Source organism: Pteropus vampyrus, unplaced genomic scaffold, assembly GCF_000151845.1.
Source record: "Pteropus vampyrus isolate Shadow unplaced genomic scaffold, Pvam_2.0 Scaffold12, whole genome shotgun sequence".
In the NCBI taxonomy this organism is placed as follows: Eukaryota; Metazoa; Chordata; class Mammalia; order Chiroptera; family Pteropodidae; genus Pteropus; species Pteropus vampyrus.
In genome coordinates, this window is record NW_011888793.1 from 8,935,835 (window position 1) to 8,961,988 (window position 26,154).

The 26,154-nt window shown below is 31.6% G+C and overlaps 1 pseudogene; it reads right to left on the minus strand.

Annotated features, from left to right (window-relative positions):
• Positions 1-24,346: 24,346 nt before the first annotated feature.
• Positions 24,347-24,465, minus strand: LOC111732909 (annotated as a pseudogene).
• Positions 24,466-26,154: the final 1,689 nt, after the last annotated feature.

Here is a 26,154-nt window from a genome sequence, read left to right on the forward strand (position 1 = left end):
TAGAAATCAAAAATTTGTATGTTTTAAATTGTACACTGTTCTGAGTAGCTCGATGAAATCTTCCATTATCTCACTGTGTCCCACCCAGGACATGAATCATCCCTTTGTCCAGCATATCCACGTTATAAATACTACCTGCCATTAGTCACTTAGTAAAAATCTTGGTTATCAGATCAGTCAGTTATTAGAGAGAGAGGGACCCCACATTCACATAACTTTTATTACAGTATATTGTTATAATTGTTCTATTTTATTATTAGTTATTATTGTTATTCTCTTACTATGCCTAACATGTTAAACTTTCATGGATATGTACATATAGGAAAATAACATAGTATATATAAGGTTTGGTACTATCCAAGGTTTCAGACATCCACTGGGGATTTTGAAACATATCCCCCACAGTTAAGGGGGCACTACGGTATTCGTTTTTCAAATATTTGGTAGAATTCACGAGTGAAGTCATCAAATCTTGGGGGGGGGTTGTGTGTGTGAGGAGAATTTTGATAAATGATTCAGTCTCTTTACTAGGTATAGGTTCATTCAGATTTTCTACATATTCGTGATTTAGATTTGGAAGGTTTTGTGTTTCTAGAAATTTGTTCATTTAATCGAAGTTATTCAATTGGTTGATACACGATTGTTCATGGTACTTTCTTATAATTCTTTTTATTTCTGTAGAATTGGTAGTACTGTTCCCACTTTCATTTTTTATTCTATAATTTGAATAGTCTCTTTTAAATCCCTCTAACTAATGATTTGCCAATTTTGTTTATCTCATCAAAGAAAACTTTTGGTTATATTGACTTCTCTTGTTTTTCTGTTTCCTATTTTGTTTATTTCTGCTTTAATCTTTATTATATTCTTCCTTCTGGTAGCTTTCAGTTTAGTTTGTTCTTTTTTTTCCAGTTCCTTAAGTGTAAAGTTTTGAGATCTTGTTTTTATATTATGTTTTACATTGTATTTTTTTTATTTCAATTTTATTGGGGTATACTTGACATATAAAATTGTAAGATATTTAAAGTGTACATTGGGATGATTTGATATGCATATACATTGTGAGAGGATTCCCTCCATCTGGTTAATTAATGCATCATCATCTCATATATTTATATATATTTGTGTGTGTGTGAGAACATTTAAGTTCTACTCCCTTACCAAATATCAGTTATGCAATACAGTGCTATAAACTATGTTCATTACATTTTACATTAGACTCTTAGACAGTATTTATCTTATAGTTGAAAGTTTGTACCCTTTTACCAAGTTCTCCCTATTTTACCCACCCCTTATTTGTTTTTTAAGTATTTATAAATTTTCCCCTTAGTGTTGCTTTCACTATGTTTCATAAGTTTTGGTATGTTGTATTTATGCTTCCATTTGTCCCTAAGTATTTTCTAAAATCTCCGATAATTTCTTCATTGATTCATTGATAGTTTAGAGTGGGCTATTTTTTAATTTCCACAAATTTGTGAATTTTCCAGTTTTACTACTATTGTTGAATTTTAACTTCATTCTTCATGGTTAGAGAAGGTACTTTATATAATATCTGCCTTTATAAATCTGTTGAGACTCAATCCGTAGCCTAGTATATGGTCTATCCTAGAAAATGTTTGAGAAGAATGTGTATGCTACTGTTGGGTAGAGTGTTCTGTGTATATCTATTAAATAAAGTAGTTTATTGTGTTGTTTAAGTCTTCTGTTTCTTACTGTCTTCTGTCTGGTTATTCTATCCACTATTGAGAGTGAGGTATTGAAGTCTTTAACTATTATAGACCTTCTGTTTCTCCCTTCAGTTCTATCTATTTTTGCTTCATATATTTTGAGAGTCTCAGGTGTATAACTGTTTATAATTTCCATATCTTCTTGCTATTTTGAACATTTTATTAATATATAATATGCTTCTTTGTTTCTTGTAACCTTTTTGATTTAAAGTCTATTTTGTCTCATATTAAGATAGCCACTTCTGCTTCGGTTATTATTTGCATGGAATATCTTTCCCACTCATTTTATTTGTGTCTTTGGATCAAATGAGTGTCCCTTATAGACAGTAGATAGTTTAATCCTGTGTTTTAGCCATTCTAGCCATCTCTCTGTTTTTATTGGAGAATTAATCAATTTACTTTCATAGTAATCTATGATAAGAAAAGACCTCTACCATTTTACTATTTGCTTTCCATATGTCTAATAGATTTTTGTCCCTCATTTCCTACATCACTGTTTTCTTTTGTGTTTAGGCAATGTTTTTTTATGGTGAAATGTTTAAATTTCTTTCTGATTTCCTTTTGTGCATATTCTATAGCTATTTTCTTTTTGGTTACTATGGGGAATACATTTAACATTCTAAAGTGATAACACTCTAATTTGAATTTATAGCAGCCAAACTTTAACAACATACAAAAACTGCTCCTTTACAGTTCTTTCCCCACCCATTTTAGTTATTGGTATCACAAAATTGCATCTCTATACTTTGTGTGCCTCCAAAATAAACTAACAATTCTCTTAAATGAATAGTTTTTAAAATTATATTGAAAATAAAATGTAGAATTACAAACCAAATTTACAATAATACTAACTTTTAGACTAATATTTTGTATTAGTCTCTTAAGTTGTGTATAAAACAAAAAGTGAGGTTACAAACCATTGTTACAATCTTACTAGCTTTTATAATTTTCTGTGTTTACAATTATTTAGATATTTATTTCTTCATGTGGCTTTGAGCTATTGTCTAATGTCCTTTAATTTCACCCTTTAAGATTCCCTTGAACATTTCTTGCAGGGCAGGCCTAGTAGTAATGAACAACCTCAGCTTTTGAATATATAGGAGTGCCTTAATTTTGCTTTACCCTTACAGGACAATTTACCAGATACAGGATTTTTTGGTCGACAGTTATTTTTTTTTCCCTCAGCATTTTGAATATACTGGCCCACTACCTTCCTGCCTCTAAAATTTCTGATGAGGAATGTGTTCATGTTCATACTAAGGATCTTTAGTATGTGATGAGCCATCTCTCTCTTGCCGCTTTAAAGATTCTCTCTTATATTTGACTTTGGAAAGTTGATTAATATGTATCCTGATGGGAGTCTTGTTGAGTTCCTTTCGCTTGGAGTTCGTTGAACATTTTGGATATTTTTATTCATGTCTTCTATCAAGTTTGAGAATTTTTCAGCCATTATTTCTTCAAATATTTTCAATGCTCATTTCGATTGCTCTTATTTTGGGGGGACTCTTCTAATGCATATGTTGGTACATCTGATGGTGTCCCACAGATCCTGTAGGCTCTAGTCACTTTTCATCATTTTTTTTCTGCTTCTCAGACTCGATTTTCATCATCTTATCTTCAAGTTCGTTAGTCTTTGCTTTCTCAAATCTGACTTTGAATGCCTCTAGTGAATTTTTTATTTTAGCCATTATACTTTCCAGCTCTAAAATTTCTTTTTGTTTCCTTTTTAGGTTGTCTGTCTCTTTACTGATATTTTCATTTTGTTCATACATCATTTTTTTTTTCTTTCTCTACATATTCCTTTATTTTTTCAATGTCTTTAAGACAATTGTTTTAAAGTCTTTTTCTAGTAGATCTGCTATCAAGTCTTTTTCAAGGACAGTTTCTGCTATTTTTTTTTCTTCGAATGGTACATACTTTTCTGTTTCTTTGTGTGCTATGTGACTTTTTCATTGTTGAAAACTGGACATTTAAATCTGATAATGTGATAACTCTGAAGATTAGATTCTCCTGCTTCCTCGGAGTTTGCTATTTTCTGTTTGTTTTTGTTTTTTACTATAGCCTGTCTCTGTGCTAAGAATCACCCTAAGGTGGAAACTAAAGTTCTTCTCAGATCTCCTATGAATCTATGCCTTTCCCTGTGCATGCACAGTCATTTTCTAATTTACTCCATATGTGCAGTCTTGCCTCCGAAAAAGGAATAATGAATGGGAAATAAAGAGTACCATCCCTTTCAGTCCCCTGGAAGTCACTTGAGCCTGAGAGTAGGGCTTTCAATGACGTGAGTAGGAGCAACTCACATCAGAGATTTATCTGAATCTCTGAGACTAAAAGCAGCAATCAGTGATCAGAGCAGAAATTTCCAATATTTAGAGGACAAAGTACTCTTTTCTCTCTTTCTTTTCTCTGCTTTGGATCCTGCAAGCTGTGTGCGGGCTGTTCCAGCAACATCTACACAGCTGGCTGCCATGGAGCTGGGTGTGCAGGCTGCATAACTGCTATTGCACTAAAAGGTGAAATTAGCTGAAATTAACCAATTTACCCTCCAAGCCTTTCCCTGTTGCAAGCTTTTAGTAGAACTCAGTGTTCCAAACTAATTGCACAAGATTGATTTTGTATCATTTTTGTCTAAATGGGGATATCAATTCCTGGTGCTTTCTACTCTTCTCTCTTCCCAGAATCCACCTTGCTTGATGTTTTAAAATAGCAACAGACTTACTTCAGCTACCACAGTATGGAGAATGTTTAATTGAATTAATATTAATTAAAATATAATTATATTTATATTATATGCTCAAGAATACTTATCATATCAGTAAAGGGATTTTTTAAATCTTATTTACTTAAAATTCACATTTCTTTTACCAATAATAGATGGAATAATGCATTATTCTAATCAATGAAAAAGAAAAAAATTTGTAATGAAGAAAATATTGAGTATGAATACCAAGCCTGAAATTTCATCTTTTCTTCTTTCTATAAGATATCAACTTATCACTGAAGTTGGATTAATGTAGATGAAGAAACATTTAGACATTTGGCAGTTTCCTCTGTTAATCATTATTCAGTTACATCAAACATAATCGCTTTTACCAAGTTTGCTCCTTCAGTCATTTCCTATTGAGATATAGAACAGTGCCATTTATCCTAATGGGCTTAGAAGATTTTAATCCTAAATTAGAAACAATGACAGTCTCAGCCTCTGTTATCATATTGATAGGTTGCCAACTTTGCAATCTATAGAAGACATTTTAAAGGTATGTTTATTTTCCATTTATTTATTCATCATGCATTGAATTACTAAAACATTTGGTAAGTGCCAGTTATGAATAAGGTACATCTTGAAGAATGATGGATGTAGAAGAGATCAAGCCATGATATATGCCTTCAAGGAACTTTTAGACCAATAGTGAGAAAAGAACTTGGCAAAAAAAAATAAATAAATAAATAAAGTTTATTGAGGAATCACCTGGTTTTCTGTTAGACATCAGTAGAAAACTCAATGAAGGATAAAAAGAACAGGCTGTCAGCTTTAATATAGGGTCAGAAAAAGACTCCATAAAGGAAGCGATAGTAGGTGTCTTAAAAGATGGGACAGCCTGACAGGGAAAGGGGTTGATGAATTAAAAAGCAACATGAGGAGCTCACGTTCTAAGAAGAGGGATTGAAATGGGTCAAGACAAAGAATCAAATCACATGGCATAATCAGAGAACTGTAAGTCACTTGGAATGGCCATTAGTTTAGGTTATGAAAGGAATCATGGAAAATACTATGACTGGAGAGGTAGGCAGAGCCCAGGTCATGGCAAACCTTGATAATAAGCTAAAGTGTTTGAGTTCATTGTAGAGATAAATTAAAGATTTTATACATGGAAATAGAATAAACATATTTGCAGTTCAGAAAACATTCAATTCCTAAAGCACTCTAGGAACTGTGAAATGCTTATGTGTGAAGATTTATATATATATATATATATATATATATATATATATATGTCAGAGAGTCAAATTATGACATTATTATACAACCTAAGAGCTTAGAATGGCCTGTTTGTTTCTTCCTTGTGATTCAACACTTGTCTTGTATGGAACTAGTGTCTGACCCTGTTTTGGTTATGACTTTCTAGATGTTTTCTTCTACTAGTTATATCTGTTTCTAGTGCAAAGAAAAGTTGACTTTTGAGACTAGTTATACATTTAACAATTTTTAAAGAACTTTCTCAGTTTTCCTTCTTTATAGGATGAGAATGACTCAACTCAATGTGTTGAGTTGGCTATTTTAAACTTGAAGTTGTTTATCTTTTTTAAAGGTATTTTTGTGGTTTGTTTTAAAAAAACGAAGTGACATCTAACTGTCATGATATTAAAAATCTTAATTTTGACAATGTTAAAAATCAAAAACGTGTAGTCTTAAGCCTTACTTCTCCCCAGTAATTCCCCTCTCCATAAGCAATGACTTTATTTTTCCTATTTCCTGATATTTAAATACATATTTCTAAATGATTTGTTTTATTGGCATTTCTTATTTTTAATTTATAAATTAAAGTTTCTTCTTAATTCACTGCCCTGATGGCTTAGGATTTAGTGCTATCATGATGTCTTCTCTAGTATAGTCTTCTAATATTAGTAAAATCAATGATCAGCTTTCACAAAAATGGCTGCAATATAGGCCATTTCACATCTCAGTAGTTTACTATAAGAATATTTTTTCTATATATTCCTTTCCTGAATCAATTTTCATTTATATCATGTTCTCTTTAAATTTATTTTTAATTTTTTAAAATATTTAATAAAATCACCTACTAATTAGTGTCCCTATTTCTTATAAGCTTATTTCTTTTTTCCTCCATTTTCTAATTGTAGTCTGAGTTAGTGGCTATCTTGTCATCTTGGCTCATTGCCTCACTTTTTTCTCTGGTGAGATCTATTATTTCCTGAATCTTATATCTTGATTTGACTCACTGATTGATTAGTTAATCAATACCCCCTTGTTTCTCTGGAGCATATCTTTAAATACACACTTAAGAAAAGGTACATGGAAGGATTTTTTTCATGAGTTCATATGTGTCTGATTATATTTTATGATTTTTTATGCCTTATGTCTGAATATATTTTATTCTACCTTAAAATTTGATTTAAGTTTTATTTAGATATTGAAAATTATTTTTCCCCTCATAACTTCAGTAACTCTTAGAGTCATGTGGCTAGTGAAAAACCTGATGCTATTTTAAATCAAACCTTTCTTGTTTTTGACCTATTTTTCTCTGAGTTTAGGTTCCTCTCATTATTTCTGGTATTCTGATCATAATAATGTGCCTTGATGTATGATGTGGCCTTTCCAAGCCAGATATTTATGAAGTTCTTGAACAGTTTATTCTGTTAACTTCTTTAATAATGTCTTTCAATTTCCATTTTCTATTTTTTTCCAGAACTTTATTTAATCATACATTGAGCCTCCTGGATCAGTCTTTTAGGTCTCTCATCTTTCCTCTTATCTTCTTTTTTCTCTCATTTACTTATTTATTTATTGCTATGAAATATATAATACAGACAGAAATTAAAAGTGTATATCTCTGTAGTTTAAATTATAATAATATTTTTATAATAATCTCCCAAGTTAAGAATTAGAACATTACGAATTAACATAGAAGCTTTTGATATTTCACTTAAGAATGACATGCACTCTAGGTTAAAGACGTTTGTACCTATTTTTAGCTGAGGGATTTTTTTTCCTCTTTTCTGTAGGTATTCTGTTGGAAAGATATTTTTCTCCTTTATTATGCTAAAATGGTTAATTTTCTAATATTAAAACACTACTGTTTTCGTGGGACAAATCCAACATGGTCATTTTTATATATTGTCCTTGGTTTAGCAAATATTTTGCATAGGATCGTTGCTTTCATGGGTGTGATTGATTTGTAAAATTTTTTTTCTACTATGTTTAAGTTTGAAAACAAGTTAAGGTGTGTTCCCTTTGAGCCAATTCTCTGAAAGCCTTTAACATTGTGTGGTAATTTTGTGCCGTGTCAATTTAGTTAAACTGTAACTATGTTCCCCCAGAACTCCCTTCCCTTTCTACTTCCATGAAAGAGTAGGTCATGAGAGAAATTTGTGTGAATTTGAAAAGAGAAATTAAGTAGCAACACTACTCACTTAAGGTTAGTGTAGAATACAAGGCACCATTGTAGCTTGCACATATTTTCACTGATTCACTTGCTTACTTTGTTGGACCCTCTGCTCTTCTAGCTTCTCTACTTTGGCCTCCTTCAGCGAGCATCTCTGCCTCAAGTCAGAAGTGTGATTAGGTGGCACTAGCTCCTTCTGTAGGAGCTCAAAGGGGGAATGAGATAGACATGGATTCTCGATTGTCCTTGTGTGTTCCAGTTTGTCCTCATGGGTTCCAGATATCCTTGCTCTCCTCTACTTCATGTCCAACTGTTATCTTCCCAATTACCAACTATATAGATTAAAAGGACTTCAGGGCCACGACAAGATGTAGAGGTAAGAGCTTTTCTTCCATAGGCTTTGTTTTTTCTCTTTAACAGTCTCTGTTTTTTAGAGAATTTTTAGGTTTACGGCAAAATTAAGTAGAAGGTACAGAGATTTCCCAAATATTCCCTGCCCCCCCCGCCCACGTGCATAGATAGCGTTGCTCATTTTCATCTTCTTCTACAGTTGTGTAAGAACTGATTCCAGAGTCTTCTCCATGGATATTGCAGCCAGTGCAGTCATTCAGGGACCCACACTAGAGGAGAACTCATGTTCAATCATTGTCATTTCGAAATTCATAATAATTTTATCTTTGAATATGTGTTGTGTAAATAAATTCTGATGGGACAATGGAGCATGAGCCAAGCACTTGGAACCTTAACTAAGAGGAGGACCAGAATTCCTGAGAGGAATTCTTGGCTGTCTACCCCTGACCCCTGCCCAGTGATTGCTGCTGTCCTCTAGAGCCAGCAGGCCACTGGGCATGAGTGTAGGAAGGATTGAGGTCAGGCACATGCACCTCAAGCATCAAGTCACAGGGCTGGGCCCTAGTGCATGTGAGTGTTTGCTCTCACCCACAAGTTTTCCCTTGCCCAGAGGAGTATATTACATAGTAAATAAAAATAAAAATATCACGATAGCTAGAGATTGAGAGGGGGGAGAGGAGAGAGAGAGAGAGAGGAAGAAAAGACTTTTTTCTCTGCTTTTTAAACAAGAGGCTCTGCATTTTAATTTTGTACTGTGTCCTCCAAGTTATTTAGATGGACCATTTAATTCCTATAATTAATCTCTTATTCCTTGTTACTCTTAGTTTTTCTGCTTCTCGGATTAAACCTTAACTGTTAAACAGTGGAATGAACCATTTCCTGAATGTTGCTAGACCCACTTGTAATATGTTTGGGCTTATATCTTCATTGTATGAAAACATTTAGCTGATTATATTTTTTAATGCTTATAATCATTCAGGATTTTAATTTATTGTCAAGTCAGAATTGAGAAATTATATTCTTCTAAGAATTGTTTAATTTCATCTAACTTTTCAAATATATTGGTATAAACTTGTTCTTGAACTTTACTTAGCTGATTAATCTCTATGGCATCTGTGGTTTTGTCCCTTTTGCTGTTTCTGTTTTGTTTGAATTAATCTTGCCAATGAATCATCTGCTTACTAGTCTTTTTAAAAACCAACTTTTATCATTGCTGACCTTTTCATTATATGTTTGCTTTCTTTCTTTCTTTTTTTTAAATTTCTGTTCTTATCTCTTTGCTTCTATATTCTTTGAGGTTATTCTCCTGCTGTAATTTTTTAGGTTAGAAAATTTAGTAACTTGGAGCTTTATTTTTTTTTTACTACTGTAAGAATATAAGGATTAGATTTAACTTTAAATGCACATTTTTAAAATCAAATGTATCTGAGTATATTTACATAAAATAAAATTCATCCTCCTGAAGTATAAAGTTTGTTCTGTTTTGGCAAATATGTACATCCATATAACCATCACCCCAATCAATGCTGAGAGCCTTTCCATCACCCCAGATAGTTTGCTCATGTTCTTTTATATTCAACACTTTCCCCAGCCCTAGGCAACCACTTTTATTGACTTTTCATTATTACAGGTAATTTTTAGTACTTTAAAATTTTGTACAAGTGTGAACATACAGAATGTATTAGGTGGGAGGGACAGTTGCTAAACCCGACTTAACCATTCTAATATATGCACAAACTTGGAAGTACAAGGGAGTTAATACTTCACAGGTCTTTTTTTTTTTTTTTTTAAGGATCTTGACCAATAGGGACAGCAGTTGGTAAGTAAATACTTCCCTTTTCCATTCCTGGGGTAGATAATTAGGAGAAAAATATAAAATTAAATAAAATTTATAATTGCCAACAGCATCAAGCCCAGGTGTCTACCTCAGCTGCCATCTCGGGATTGGGTTTCCCTCTTTGTTTCACTCTTCACTGTTCCATTTAATTCCTTTGGAAATATTTTCCAAAATAAACTACTCCATGCAAACCTCTATTTCAGGCTTTTCTTTTTTGGCCAAACTATGCTAAGACAAAGTATATTAATGGAAGTGCTAAGGCATAACCACACAAGAAAATTATAAGAGCCCTCACACTTTTCAAAACACCTAGAGAGTGTTACACCAACACTGAAAACCATTGCTTCACATGGATAGTTCTAGGAATGGTATTTGCAAAGAAAATATATGTTTTTCCTACCTGTTATATATGCTGTACTAAGTATGTACTTTAAATCAAATTTATTAATTTTGCTGCTCAAATTCGAATTGTTCATATTGGAGTGTCACAACAGTGGTGTTAGTCTCATCATTTTAGAAATATGTAGAAGAAATATGTATTTTAGTGATTACACTTATGGTGGGCGCACTGTTGTTATTTTGTCAGTAGAGGAATCCAGGGATGCTAAATATTATTGCAGCGCCTACAAGAGTATATCCAACAATAGACAGTGGGCTACATGACTGAACCTAGCTCCTAACTTTCTTTTATATGCACAAAGTATTTAACCAGTATTTTATACTACACTGAGTTTTACAATTACCATGAAAATTAAAGGAAGATAAAATCAACACTTAGGAAGCATAGTAGAGTCGGAAATAACTGGGTCTTCGATGAACTCAGTAAAGGCTAAATCAATTGATTTAAAAAATTGCTCTCATTTGTACACTGACTATGTGCACTAATACATTTCCTCATCAGTTAAGCCCATTTGAGGTTTTTCGTTTGTTTGTTTTTTAATATATGCAGCCAGAAGCAACCTAAAAGTTTGACAAATTTATTATTATCTATATTATGTTGTTATTGTTAGCATGAATGATACCCCTATTATATAATCCATTCGTAAAATATAAAAGAAAACCTTAATGTTGCTACATTTGTTTTAAATCTAAGCCCTCTAATAAATGTTCTAAACAAAGTACAATCAATTTTATTTTCCAGTTATATAATTATACGCCCACCAATAATTATTCACCATTTTCAAAAACTATATTTGAAGTGAGTATTGAATTTATCAAATGCTTATTGAGCATTTAGATTATGACATTATTACTTTTAAAAGAGCCTTTATATTTATCTCATTTTAAAATCATCGTGCATTCTGGGGCATTGCCTAATTCAGTTGATAGCTTTCTATTTGCTATTTTTAAAATTTGTTTTTAAAAGGGAGTCCTAAATGATTTCCTTTTTGTACTATCTTTGTAACACTTGGTAATGGATTAAATTAGTTTCCATGATTTTCTACACCATAGAAAGTTTAAGTGGCATCTGAATTTTTCGAAATTAACAGCAGAATTATTTTCTATTATAATTTTTAAAAAGTATCCTTCTTATCTCTCCTGATTTTATTATCCTATATCTATTTCTTAATTTTATTTAATTTTATATTTTCTCCTAATTATAATCGTCAAAATTTTGTACATACTCTTACTTTATTTGAAAGACTCTGCTCTTGAATATTTTTACCAGTTCTTTTTTTTAAATCTTTTAACTTCTGCTATTATTTCACTATTTCTATACAAAATACAGTTCACGTTATATTACTATTTTAACATCATTCTTAATTAGTATATATTGTCTGAATCTTACCATAATCTGCGATTTGCTTATTTTGAATTATTTATGCTATTTTAAATTTCCCATTTTTTTGCTATTATATATAACATTGTGATAAATATCATCATAAATACTTCCTTGTGAATTTCTTTGACCATTTCCTGAGGATAAATTCTATAAGAAAAATTACTAGGCTAAACACTTCCTTTCTTTTTCCAGCTTTGTTAGGCATTGGCAAATTAATTGCCTCTTACAAGGTTTGTACAATATGCATTAGTATTCATTCATAAGTTTGCTTTTGAAGCATATGGAAATAGATTTAGATAATATTTTATCTTTTTCCAACTATCACTATTATTAAAAATGTAAATAGGACTAGGTGATTCTATACTCTCTTTTTGCAGTTTAAAAAATGAAAAAAAATCAAAGATATTTAGTTTTAGAATTCTCTTAATTTACTTAAAGACAGCAGATATGAAAATAATACATTTCTATAGAGATTTTGGTGCTATCTACAGAAGAAATAATTTAAATGATTTAACACTAAGTTACAAACTTTGAACTCTGACTTTTCTATAAATTATACTTTTACTTTATTATATAAATAGGGGAAGGGCAACTTATCTAGAGTTATTAATGCTTTCACTGAGGCAAGTGAAAGAATATCAATGGGAAGAGGCAGAATCAGGCACTTCTTTCCTGACTTTCAGTTTCTTTTCTTGTCAAATTCTCTGTACTCTTCAAGGACACTCTAACAGCAGAAAAGCATATTTCAACACAATTTAGAACAACAAAACAAGTCTTCTGGCCTGCCTTGACGTAGGCCTCCAGGTCTGCATATTGAAATGGTTGCTTAAAATTAGAGAACATAATTTTATATTAAGACCCTTACCTGTTTATATTTTTTGTAATCTGAAAAAAGAGATGGGAAAATACCTGTGTTCAAATTTGTATTCGATGCCTATTAATTTAATAACTTTGGGAAAGCTAATTAACATCTCTAAGTCTCAGAAACATTAAATGATATTTTTGAAATGTTAAATGAAAATTTATATAATTTTTAATCTATTGTTTATTACTTATATAAATATATTTTTGTTGTTCAATTGACATGCCTGTGTGGTATGTATGTGTTTTTACACACAAGTTAATAGGTTCCAGAAGCATAAGCATATGCAGTAGCCATTTTTTCTGAAGGAGAGAACTTATTAAAAGGAAACTTGGATACAAATTTCAGGTCTACCGTTTATTAGCTCATGACCTTGGATAAGTTATTTAATTGCTCTTCTGTTTTATGACCACCTATCTTCTTTCTTTCTACTGGCCAGTTGAAGAACTTACTTGGGTAAAGGGAGTTTTATTCCTGGAGGAGATTCGTTATCTCTTCCAAATCTTTTATTACACCCCAGCTAACCATTTCATTATGCACACTGCTAAGGTTAGAGAAAGGGTGTCCAACAGCAAAAACCTCTTCTGTCCTTCAGTGTCATTACTATTCATGCAGTATATCATTTACATTCATACTAAACTACTACTTAATTTTTTTCTTCTGTCTGTCAATGCTGGTATAACAATGATATGACTTTTTTTTTAATTGTGTACCAATCTGCTTAAAACATATGTCATACTATACTTATAAAACAATAGGTGAACAAATTCCCCAGAGACATCTGTATCGAATCAAGAACTCCCTGGAGCTATGAATATTTTTTGTTTTATTCAGTAGTTTTTTTTGTTTTGTTTTGTTTTTTTCCCTTCATAACCTTTACTTGGGAAGATTTTGTATTGAATTCACAAGCAGGCTTATTCGGATTTTCCCAACACAATAGTGGAAATAAAATAAAACATAGTCAGCATACTGTCTATCCAGCTACAGTAATGTCTGTGAATGTGGCATTTGCATGCCTGACAGATGTTTGCCTATGTAATTATTTAGAATTGTATTTTCCATTGCTTTCTATAATGCTTATCATCAGGAAGCCAAGGGCTGAAAATTTAACTCTGAATACATTTTCACTAAGAAAGTATAATAAATAAATAATATGATGTTTATTTCTGTTATCATCAATTATGTCTGATTGTGACATCAAATGCCTCTCAGGTTGACCTCCTGACTCTCCATCATCATCTAAAGATGAGTCCTTTACATTCTTCCTCCAAAAATCATCATGCCCTTTAAAATCTTGTATTCTTCTTCAGTAAATTACATTTTATATATAAACAGTATTTTTTACTCTCAAACTGTTGTTTATTACTTATGTAAATATGTTTTCACTGTTCGATTGTTATAATTTTCTAACTGAAAAAGTATTTGGATATGTTGGTTTGAGATAGAATCCATCATATTTTCTCATTAAAATTAGTGAAGATACACACTTATATATACATATATATACACACATACCTATGTGTATGTGTATATACACACAATTTTCAGGAAGTAATAAAACTTGTCAACTAAAAACTGGCTAGAAATTTATTCTTCAGGGATTCATAAGCCAATATAACTTCTATTGTCTAAAAATATAACTTCCTTGTTGAATATCATAAATGAACTTTTACATTAAAATGAGAGAGAGAGAAAGAGAGAGGGAGGGAGGGAGGAAGGGAGAGAGAGAGCAGCTTTTGGAGAGTAAAGCTAACCAGTACAGCCCAGGAAAATTAAATCAGGACAGATCAAGGTAGCCAGAAGTGACAGACATTTTGCCACACTTTTTGAAGTCGTTTTGGTATAGACACATTTCTATTGGACTAGGAAGCATGAATGATTCAAACCCAATCATGAGACCCCTTAGAGACTTTTTCAAACTTTTTAGATCATGACCCACATAAAAAATACATTTTACATTGGAATCCATCATACATAGACATATATCATATATGTTCACACATAATTGAAAGAAAACATTCACTAAACAGTTCTACACTTAATACATGCAATGTGCTCTGTTATTTCCTCTTTCCTTCAACATTATTTTTAAAATATACTGGACATGATTCAGTTAACTGATTTTATTTTAACAACTCCAGTTTATAACACATTGCCCGGAAGCCACTCTAGTGTTCACATCAGAAACCGTTTTAGGATCAGTCATACAAATGATTGCTATTTTTTTGATGTTTTGCAGATCCCAGAATGGATTGATGAAACTAACTGATAATCTTCTGTTTGAGTGGACACTTAGGAGTTGACTTCAGCTGAGTCACTAAGGGACATATTGTGGTTGAATTCAAACCTGAAGAACAGGACTTCATAAATAGGATTCAATAACTGTCATTCTCTAATGACTATACTTCTGGCCAGAGGAGGAAGATGGCCAGAAGTATAGTCATTAAAGAATAACAGTTATTGAATCCTAACTTCCAAGTGCTTCTTTCCTGGGTATCAATTAGGTTAGCCAGAAGAGTTCCTGATGGACATATGCAGCCAAGGGAAGCCACACATCATCACCTGAGTTATCAAAAAGGAATTCTACCCTGCACATAGAAAGAGAGAATGTAAAAAGTCAGTGTTGGGTCACCAGTGTAATTGGTCCCTGGCCATCAAGGATGGACATTTGTTTCCTTCTTCATGGAATACTGCAGAGATTTGACTCTGTAAAAAGAAGACAGGGAAAAAGGTTTGCATATGTGTATTCAACGCTTTATTCCTCCCTGTGGCCACAAAGGAGAATTTTGCCATGTCTATTCAATCTTTTCTATCTTTCATTTTTTTTCTCTACCACCAAGTACTGTTGTCAGCTTGCTCCATCACATGAAGGGCTGCCATGAAGAGAGCTGGAGAGCTGCACCTTATCTTGATTAGCTCCAGGCCATGTCTACATGGTAGAGTAGTAGCTGAATTTGTACCGAAGGTATTAGTGAGAGAAAATCATTATCCTCATCATCACAATCGAATAGAGAAGGGGGAAAGGAGCTAGAGAGATACAAGTCATGTATCTCTCTAAATGCTAAAGGTGGATTGGGAAAATGTTCTTTTGAGGTTATTTTGAGAGGAAGGGAGAATTTTGAGGCAACTCTATCCTGTTGATGAAAGTAAGAAAAAAAGACAAAAAAAAAATTATGACACGTTGCCCTGCATTTTAAGAAATATCTTTATTGGTGTTTTCTTCAGAAGTTGCATTAAAGATTTCAATTGCTTTCGATCATATTTTGGTTACCAAATGGTTGTTGCATTATTATTTTTGTAGTAGTAGCAGTAGTAATAGTAATAAAATAATAATAATTGCTGCTAATATTACTATTATTATTTTGAGAATACTACATGCCAGGACTTACCTACAAACTGATAGGAGTTAACTACAAACTGAAAAGTAAAAGTGTTAAAATCTTATATAGTTAATTTTTTGTATATTGTGTAATACCTAGGATTCTTCTTTAACCCACCTGTAGATCTCAACTCACATTTTAAAATTACTGGTAAAGGAAGGGGTTTAGAATATTAGTAAACCTAAATATAGCATTGGAATAAATTCAAAGAAGCTAAATTCATTTTTTTGAAAACACATTTTTAAATGAGTCATTTCATTTTTCTCTTAGTAAGAATATAATTCAAAGTTCTAAAAGCAGTATACAGTGACACTTAACAACTCTTGGAAAAGATTAAGGCTCAAATCTTAAAGCACCAAAGCAGACAGCCATGAAGGTTTAGATATATTTCTGTTTTATGAAGTTTTCTTGTTAATCTCTCAGTAGTTTCTAGCATTATTAGACATATTTTACTATATCGACTCCATCAAAAAGAGAAGATAGAGAATATGAATGGAGATCACTTTTCTTGTGGATTATATTTGACATGATATATTATGGTGTTTTGAATATCCAGTTTTATGTTTCTCTGTTGAGAAATGGAAATCTTTATTTTGTCTTTTTTTATATGATTTATAACACTATTGAGTTCAGAAATTGCACTCGACTCAATACTATTCCTCATCTGTTTCTCAATTTAAAAATAACAACCAAAACAAAATAAAAATCAATAACTTTTTAAAAAATGAATTAGATATAGCCCTCCCTCTCATATAAGAAGAAAAATGGAAAGCATTTTCTTTATACAAATATCATCTTACCAGGGAGAACCATGCTCTAGAGTACTGGTTTGGTAGATACCAAGATTTTGTTCAGTATTAACATTCTTAGTTGTGACACCTTAACGTTAACAAAAATCTTACTTTGGTGCCATATGTTGAAGTGAAATTACATTAGAGTGGAGAATTGTTCTTCCTCCTTTGAGGCATTCTGTGATAGTGTTTCTCAAAGACTGTTCTGTGGACTATCTACATTAATTACTTGTTAAATTCTTCAGTACCACCCCTAATCTTACTAATAAAGAAACTTCAGGAGTTAGAACTCAGAACCTACAGTTTTTTAAAAAGTGCCTCTTGAGTAAAATATACTGGCCTGTGTTTCAGAATAAATCCATATTCCATAGAAATCTTTACCTTAATAGTTTAAGTAACTAGATTAACAATCAAGAATGCTGTAGTTAATAATAGTAAACTTACAATTAATATTAGGTAGGATTAAAATTATACATTTAATTCGATTTGAAAAATCTTAATATTTTAAGAAATTAACATTTTCTTATCATTCAGAAATACTTATTACTTTGAATATTTAATAGGAATTGGGAATCTAGCTAAAATTAAAAAATATATATAATGCATGATATTAAAATTTAATATTTAAAAATAAACAACCTAGTGATATATATTCCAAAGTAGGTTAGTTTTTAATGTCCTTTATATAAGATTTGTGTCAAAGAATTTATTTTTAAAGAGATGATAAAGTTTATCAGATATTACAGGTAGAAGAAGGCTTAGGAATCCATTAGCCCCAAACTTCCACTTTACTGATGAGAAAAATGAAGTCTTCAAGGCAGCAGAGTTAAGACCAGCACTTTGCTCTCCAGGGCATTTTTGGTTACTGTTTTCTGATTTGTTATACATGTGCCTGTCAAATCAGGGAGAGGACATGGCTAATAGCAATGACTTTGAAATCAGAGAGATCTGGACTTGAACTCTAATTTATTTTTGTATCATTTAAAAAATTATTTAATTCCCTGGGTCTCTGTTCCATAGCACGTTGGGGAAAATAGAACCTACCTCATTAGATGGATATAAATATTAAATGAAACACAAAATATCACATATATAACCCATTATTGCTATCTGCCTTATATATGTCTACGTAGATTTATATTTATAAATGTTTATAGTTTGAATTAAATATTTTATATAGGTAATGCATTCAAATAGTTTAAAAAATTAAACCGATATGCCCCTATGAGTTTCCTTCCCCTTACAAATAAATAAGCCACATTTATTTATATTTGTATCTGCTTCTAGATTTTCTTTTTGCAAATACTAGCATGTACAAATTAATATCTATTCATTTTTTTCATATTAATGATGATCACACTGTTTTATACATTTTGTTTTGTTTTGTTTTAACCGAACATTATATCTTGGAGGTCAGTCCATGTCAAATACAGAGAATGTTTTCATTTCTTTTTTACAAAAAACAATAATAATAGTAAACATTTTTATGATAAGTAGCATGCGTGAGGCATTCTTTTAAGTGTTTTAAGTGTTTTACATATATTAAGACATGTAATAACATATTCTACAAATGTGTATTTGTTTCATCCTTCTTAATTGATGAAGAAGCCATATTCATGAATCTTATCCCAAACCTCAGAAATATCAAAGAGTAAAGTAGAGATTTGAAACCATTGATCTCGCCATAATTCGTGCTCTTAAATTTTACACTGTAAAGTATCTAGGCTTTATAATATCTCAGTCTATAGATGAACCATAATTAATTTATTCAGTACTTGACTAATGCAAAATCATGTTGCTTCCAAGCTTTTCTTTTTATGAGAACCAATGCTGCAGTAAATCACCTTGGACAGAAAAATATGCAAAAGATAACTATAGGATAACTTTGTAGAAGTCAAATTATTTGGTGAAACTGTAAATGCCTTTGTAATTTTGATAGATGTTACCAAATTACGCTCTTTAGTGATTTTTAATATTTAGTTCCACTAGCAATGTATGAGAGTTTATTTCCCATAGCCCTGCTAACAGAGCGTGTTGCCACACATTTAGATTTTATCCCAAAATAGGACAAAAAATGCTATCTCACTGTAAGGTTAAGGTTAATTTGTTAATTTTTCTTATTAGGAATTTGGTCGAGAATCCATTTTTTCAGACCAATTTGTATTTCCTTTTTTGTTCATAACTTTTGCCAATTTTTAGAAATTGTGCTGTTGGTCTTGTTTTTTTTTAAAATACATATCTGGGAATTATTTTTTATGTATTCAGGAGAGTGACCTTTGAGTACAATGTAATTTGAATTTTTTTCCAGGTTTTTATTTTTTAAAGTATATCTTATTTTTTGGAACAGTTTTATTTACAGAAAAACTGATAAGATAGTACAAGTTCTCAGGTATCTTGTACCTACTTTTCTTTATTATTAATAACATATTAGTATGGTACAGTTATTACAATTACTGAACTAATATTTTCTTCAGATTTCCTTATTTTTTTGTTTGTTCGTTTGCTTGGTTTGTTTCATTTTCGTTTTTCTGCTTCAAAATCCTATCCAAGCTACCACATCACATTCAGTCATCAGGTCTCTTCAGGCTCTCTCTTAGTTACTTCAGCTGCTATAACAAAATACTATAGACTGGCTTGCTTAACCAAAAGACATTTCTTTCTCATAGTTCTGGAGGCTAGAAGTCTGAATTAAGGATGCCAGTACAGGGGTTCTTCGTGAGAGCTCTTTTTCTGGTTATACCTTTACATGGCCTTCCCTTGGTGCATATACTCGGAGAGAGAGCTGTCTCCTGTGGCTTTCTCCTTTTTTAAGGACATTTTTCCCATCATAGAAGCTCTACTCTCACGACTTCAATTAAAACTAAGGTCTCACCTCCAAATACCATCACATTGGGGATTAAGAGGCTTCGACATGTATATTTGGGAGGACACAGTCCATAGCAGATTCTTCTTGACTGTGAAACTTTGTCAGATTTTTTTGTTTTTGTTGACTCTGATAGTTTTGAGTTCTGTTCAGATATTTTGTAGGATGTTCCTTTGTTAGAATTCACTGTGTTTTTTTTTTTTTTTTAACGCCTACAGCACCTGGTATTCTTAGGTGGTCTCTCATACTAAACAGGCCCGACTCTGCTTAGCATCCAAGATCAGACGAGATTGGGCATGTTCAAGGTGGCATGGCCATAGACTGATTTTTTTGTTTGTTTGTTTTAATAATTAGACTGAGATTTTAGGTTTGGGGAGAAAAACTGCAGAGGCAAAGTGCCATTTTCATCATATTATGTCAAGAGTACATACTGTCACATAATTTACCACTGTTGATGTTGACCTTGATCACCTGGCCAAGGTAGTGTTTGTAGATTTCTCCATTTTAAAGTTACTCTCCTACTGTACCCCCTTTCCTTACTGTATTCTTTGGGAAAAAGCCATGGAGAGTTATGCTCCTCCTACTAGAGTGGACTATCATTGTAACTTACTTGGACTCGTTCTGCTTGAGAGATGTATTTATTATCCTTCCTTTGTGTATTTATTAATTTATATCCGTATAGAATCATACAATTTTTGTGCTTTTGATTATAATCCAATGATATTTTTTATATTTTGTTCTTCAAAAAAGTCATCCATTGGGAGCTCTTTCATTTAGTTCCTATGTCTTTTAACCCCATCAATGTATAATTGGTTCATTTGAATGATTCCTCACTTTCTAGCACTATAAGATGCACTAGCCATTACTTCAGAGTCTTGGTTTCTTTTATTATGTAATGATATTAGAAACCAGGATCTAGATACTGCATGTTTTTTACTAGGGATTGTTATTGACTTTAGCCTTCTTAGCTGACAGAGGAAGAAAATATATGTATGCATACTACCTCCTGTGTGTGTGTGTGTAATTTCTTTATGTAACAATTCATATCTACAAATTAATTAAACATGACTTCATATAGATGTCTCTAACTTTATTTCTACATGTATCATTCTAGCCCCTTTCCTTGACTAGCCATAAAGCCCCACTCTAACATTGAAAAATCTGGCTTCTACAATCTGACATCCATTTACTTAATTACTCAATTCTAATTTAGAAGTATCAAAATTATTAACTAGAACCCCCATAAGAACTAAAATACGGTGTGTATGTGCAGTCCTTTTGCCTTTAGTTTTACAGATTCAACTCATTTCCAGAGTTACTTAGATCAGCACTTTTCTCCTTGTCTCCTTGAGTGAGGTAGTTTCATACATTTGTAATACAGTTAGATTCTCTTGTCTTCCTTCCTGGTATTTTTTTAAATTTGCATATATTAAAGTTCAGCTTCATGCTTTAAAGTTTGATGTGTTTTGGCAAATACATAATTCTACATCCAACATTATAGTATTATACAGAATATTATCACTGTCTATAAAATTTTGTGAGCTACATCTATTTAATTTTCTCAAGACTCCTAGAAACCACTGATCTTATTGTCTCTATAGTTTTGCATTTTTCAAAAGTTTATATAATTGGAGTCATATAGTAGTTAGCTTTTTTAGACTTGCTTTTGTCATTTAACAATATACACTTAAGGTTCATCCTTTTTTGTGTGTGATAGATCACTGATAGATCACTTGTATTTTATTGCCGAGTAATGTTCTATTGTATAGATGCACCACTGTTTAACTATTCACCTATTTTTGCTGATTATGAATAAAGTATCTATAAACATTTGTGTGCAGGTTTTTACATAGACATTAAATAAATTTGGTAAATATCTGAGAGAATGATTGTTAAATCATATAGCAAATATTTGTAAGAAACTGCTAAATTGTTTTCCAAAGTCAGTATACCAATTTTAGTTCCCACCAGCAATGAAAGGAGTTGTTCCAAAACCTTGCTAGCATTTGGCATTGTCAAATAATTGCATTTTAGTCATTCTAATAAGTGTGTAGTTGTGTCTTACTGTAGTAGTTTGCAATTTCTTAATCAGAAATGATGTTGAATATCTTTTCATATATTTATTTGCCAATGATATATCTTCTTTGGCGGGATGACCGTTTAGATATTTTGCCCATTATTTCAATTGGGTTGTTCTCTATTATTGAGTTTTAAGAGTTTATATGTTTTAGATAACAGTTATTTATCGGATATTTGTTTTGTAGATATTTTCTTCCAGTCTGTGGCTTTTCTTTCCATTCCCTTAACAGTGTCTTTTACAGAGCAGTTTTTAGTTTCATTAAAGTCCAACTTTCTGACTTTTTTACATTTATGGATCATGGTTTTTGTGTCGTAGTGAAAAATCCATTGCCAAACTGAAGATCACCTAGATTTTCTCCTGAGTATCAAAATAACAGTAGTTCAGAATATATGATATAGTAATTTCCATGAGATGCTGAGACTGATACCCTCATTTTATAAGATGAAATAACAATCTTTGTGATTTTCTTGGGATCCTCTAGAAAAACTCAAAGATAGTTTTAGCTGTGAAAGATGACCTAAAATTTTTAGCTTAGTTTAGTTTTTAACTTAGGATTGATCTTGGGGAGGAAAAAATCAAAAGAATTATCAAAAAGATTTGATCATTTAATAAAGTTAGATTCCTAGATGCCTCAGAAACTATACCTATTTAATCAAAGTGATAAAATGTTTTAAAATAAACATAGAACAAAATAGCAATATTATAAAGAACTCTAGTCTTTCACAAAGGAGAAACTTTGTTCTCTCTGTCTTCATTTGTTATATTTATTTAAAGTAATTAAGGGTATGATAAAGTTAACACAAAGTAGAGAAAATTATTCTAGAGAGAACCGAAATATGTCTAACTGGGCAAATTACAAAGAAGGTAAAGAGTAATTTTTAACATTCTGTATTAAAAACTCTAAGACTATTTTATCATTTTAACAGAGATATAGTCAAATATAATATTTGGCAGTAAAGGGTATAGGCTTTTATTTCTTATGAATAAATATATCAAAAAAGAGCAATCTTTGGCAAAATGTTAATACATTTTATTGCTTCTTTTCAGACCTTAATATATGCAGGTATTATAAACTAAGACAAATAAAAATTCCCTTTCTGAAAACCAAGAACTTTTATGAACTATCCTAGCTTTGAGTTTCATTAACCTCTTTCACATTCTGGACTGCAGACAATTTAAGACAAAACTATTCTCTTTTTATCTTGATGAACAAAAGCATATTCCATTACTTTGCCTCCACGTTAATGTGTCACTGCCACCATCGTCCCATGTATAGTCTCAACTACCTGTGTAACTGTCCTCTATTTCATACATCAAACTAAGAAGTAGATAATTGAAATCTCTCGTATATAAGCATTTTATTAGATCAGTAAACCTGACTCAGTGACCCATACCAGGCAATTGACAGCATTTTAAAGTTGCAAACATGAACTCACTTGTTATCATAACCAAAGATAAAGCCATTTTATAACATATAAAAGTAACAAAAACTATATAAATTTAAAATGTTGCCTAGTAATCAGTGCTTCAATATTTAATCGTACTCTGAAATTAAGATTTTGACAATTATCTATAGTTTTAAGTTACCTAAGAATCTTGAAATTTATGGTTAGCTTGACATATAAACATAATTACTGTTATAAAAATGACTACTATGATTTGATTTAGTAAAATACAAATTTATTTTTTATATTAAATATTATTTAAAAGTAATATTAGCTTATTTGAGTAATAAGCCAATATAAGAAGTTTAGGTAGTTCAGATTAACTAGTCTCTTCATGAAATAACAAGCCGAAATCTTTCAAAAATAAAATATATGTTTATATTATACCTATACTGATAAACCCAAGCCCAAAACAGAGTTATTATTTATGCTTTTAAATGCAAAGTATTAAAAGAGCCTGATTTGTTCTAAGATTCACTTTAATTATGTCATTTGAATTTTTAAAATGTTTCTGAGATAGTAATTTCTGTAAGAATTTTTTTAACATGTATAACATTCTTAAAATATTAGAAGTACACTTTCCTTATATTCTGTGAATTTCAGGAACATTACATTTATGTATATTTATCTTTAGAAAACAGTCACAGCAGAGCTACTTTAAGAAACCTAATCGTCTAATTTATTTTAATGCCCTCTGGTGGTAGGAAAAGATGTCATTCTCACTCCAGGAAAGGTAAAAGATTTCTGAATTGCAGACAAATAAAGAGCTTATAATTTTAGTTTTACATCAGTCATATGTCAGAAGTAAACCATAAACACAAAACTCAACAGTTCAGATATCAAAAAGCTATTTCCCTTCCCAAAGGACACAGTATTCTTAAGAGATCTGAGTTTATAAGTAGATAAACATTTAAGAAAACTAGCAAAACATTGTTCATCTCTCACTCAGCAGAAGAAAGATGATCATCAGCCATCTGACAAAGATTATTTATTTATTTATTTATTTATTTATTTATCTATCTATTTTTAGGTGAGGCAACCCTTGGTTGACCTCACATTGTAAGGACCTTGTCAGCTTACGATCTCTTATTTTTTTAATTTTTTACGCCTACGGCACTTGGTCTTCCTAAGTGGTCTCCCATCCAAGTACTAACCAGAACCGACCCTGCTTAGCTTCTGAGATCAGACTGGATAGGGCTTGTTCAGGGTGGCATGGCCATAGACTGACAGAGATCTTTTGATGGTCAAACCATAAAACCAAATTCCCAATTACTACAGCCATCAGTGAGAACAACTTATCAGCTCTGCACAAATCAGACACAAACACAAAGCACAAATTTCCCAGGAAAAAAAAAATTAAAAACACAACTAGGGAGTCAGGAAATATAAAGTTTTGGGCTTCACTCTGAGAGTTAAAAAAGACTTCTTGGACTTATGCCATCTCATGAAGTACAATTTTCTGATAATGCAATTTTTCCTGGCTTTGTCAGGTAAGTTTACTTGGGTATCAAAGTAAATGACCTCCACAATTGTTAAAGGTTATAAACCATGATTCTCATACAAATATAAAATAAACAGGTATCAAAGATTTTATTCAACTCAGTGAAGGAACCAATACCACTATAACGCCATACCAAGGAACATTTAAGAAGATAACAATTTTAGGTAATTATAGCATAAATTTGCTGGGTTTGATTCAAGCTGGTTAATGTCTATGATCTAATAAACTTGGGGGGATCTTTTTTAACAGAAAAAATATTATCTGAATTTCTGCCAATGAAAAATTTACAGATTAAGCTCAGATTCTTTAAAGTTATAAAAGAGCCCAATAAAGAGAAACTCTAGAAAGTCAAGCCCAGTGCTGCACTGAAGAACATTTAATAATCTCCATGTTTTGTGCAGTTTTCTTCACTAGGATCTTTCTGTTTCAGATTGTTCTTTTTCCATTGTTTATTTTCTTGTTTTATGGTTTTATCTTAGATCTCACCGAATGTGGTAATTAGAATTTTTTATGTTATCTTTGTATTCTGAAGTTTTTCTGTGTCTCCTACTGTCACTTTTTCTATTTTTCATATTTATTGCCATTTATTTTCTTGATTTGTTTTTTCCCCCTTTGGTTCCAATGATCCTTGATTCTTCATTCACATTGATGGGTAAAATATGTTGATATGTATAAGGGACTACAATGTTTTTTTTTTTATTGTAACATTAGGGGTTATCTCCTTAATAGACCTCATTTTTGCATTGGATGGTGACGGTTCTGTGTATGTGGATTGTACATTCTGACAGTCAAGGTTTTCTGTAGAATGCATGAACAACAAGAAGGCAGTTAAGAAAGTAACACCATTTCCAAATGAAAGTGGTTTTGTGAGATGTTATTTTTTAATGTCATTCTTCCCTGAATGTCTTTGTTTTCTTTTTATTTTAGAATTTATTGCAAATTGATGAAGTAGCTTAATTCTGCTCTTCTTTTCTCTTAAGTCTCAGATCTCTAACCAAGGGTCCTTGCAGACAAAGAGCTCTCTCCTTCTATGGAGGGTTAGTCCTTAGGGCAAAGTTCACTCCTTCTTGCTGGTTGGTTTAAGAAGGGAAAACAAACCAAGGCCCAACTTGATAAGCTGCTCTTAGTGCTATAATTCCTCAGTCTCCTGCTCTGTGTATTTGTTGATTTTGAGGTTGTAGCTGCCCCAAAACTCCCTCCGAAAGTACAGTGCATACCTTGTTTTACTCAGGCTAAGATTTTACTTTTGCTATTTCTCTATCATTTGATTATGTATGTCTTGTATCTTTCAGATCCTCTAATGAGAGTTCTCCTTTTCCCAGGGCTATTGTGGTTTTGTTATTTTTTAACTTAATATTATTTTTATAATATCTTTTTGTCATTTAAGTTCAAAATTTAGAATGAAAGGTAGG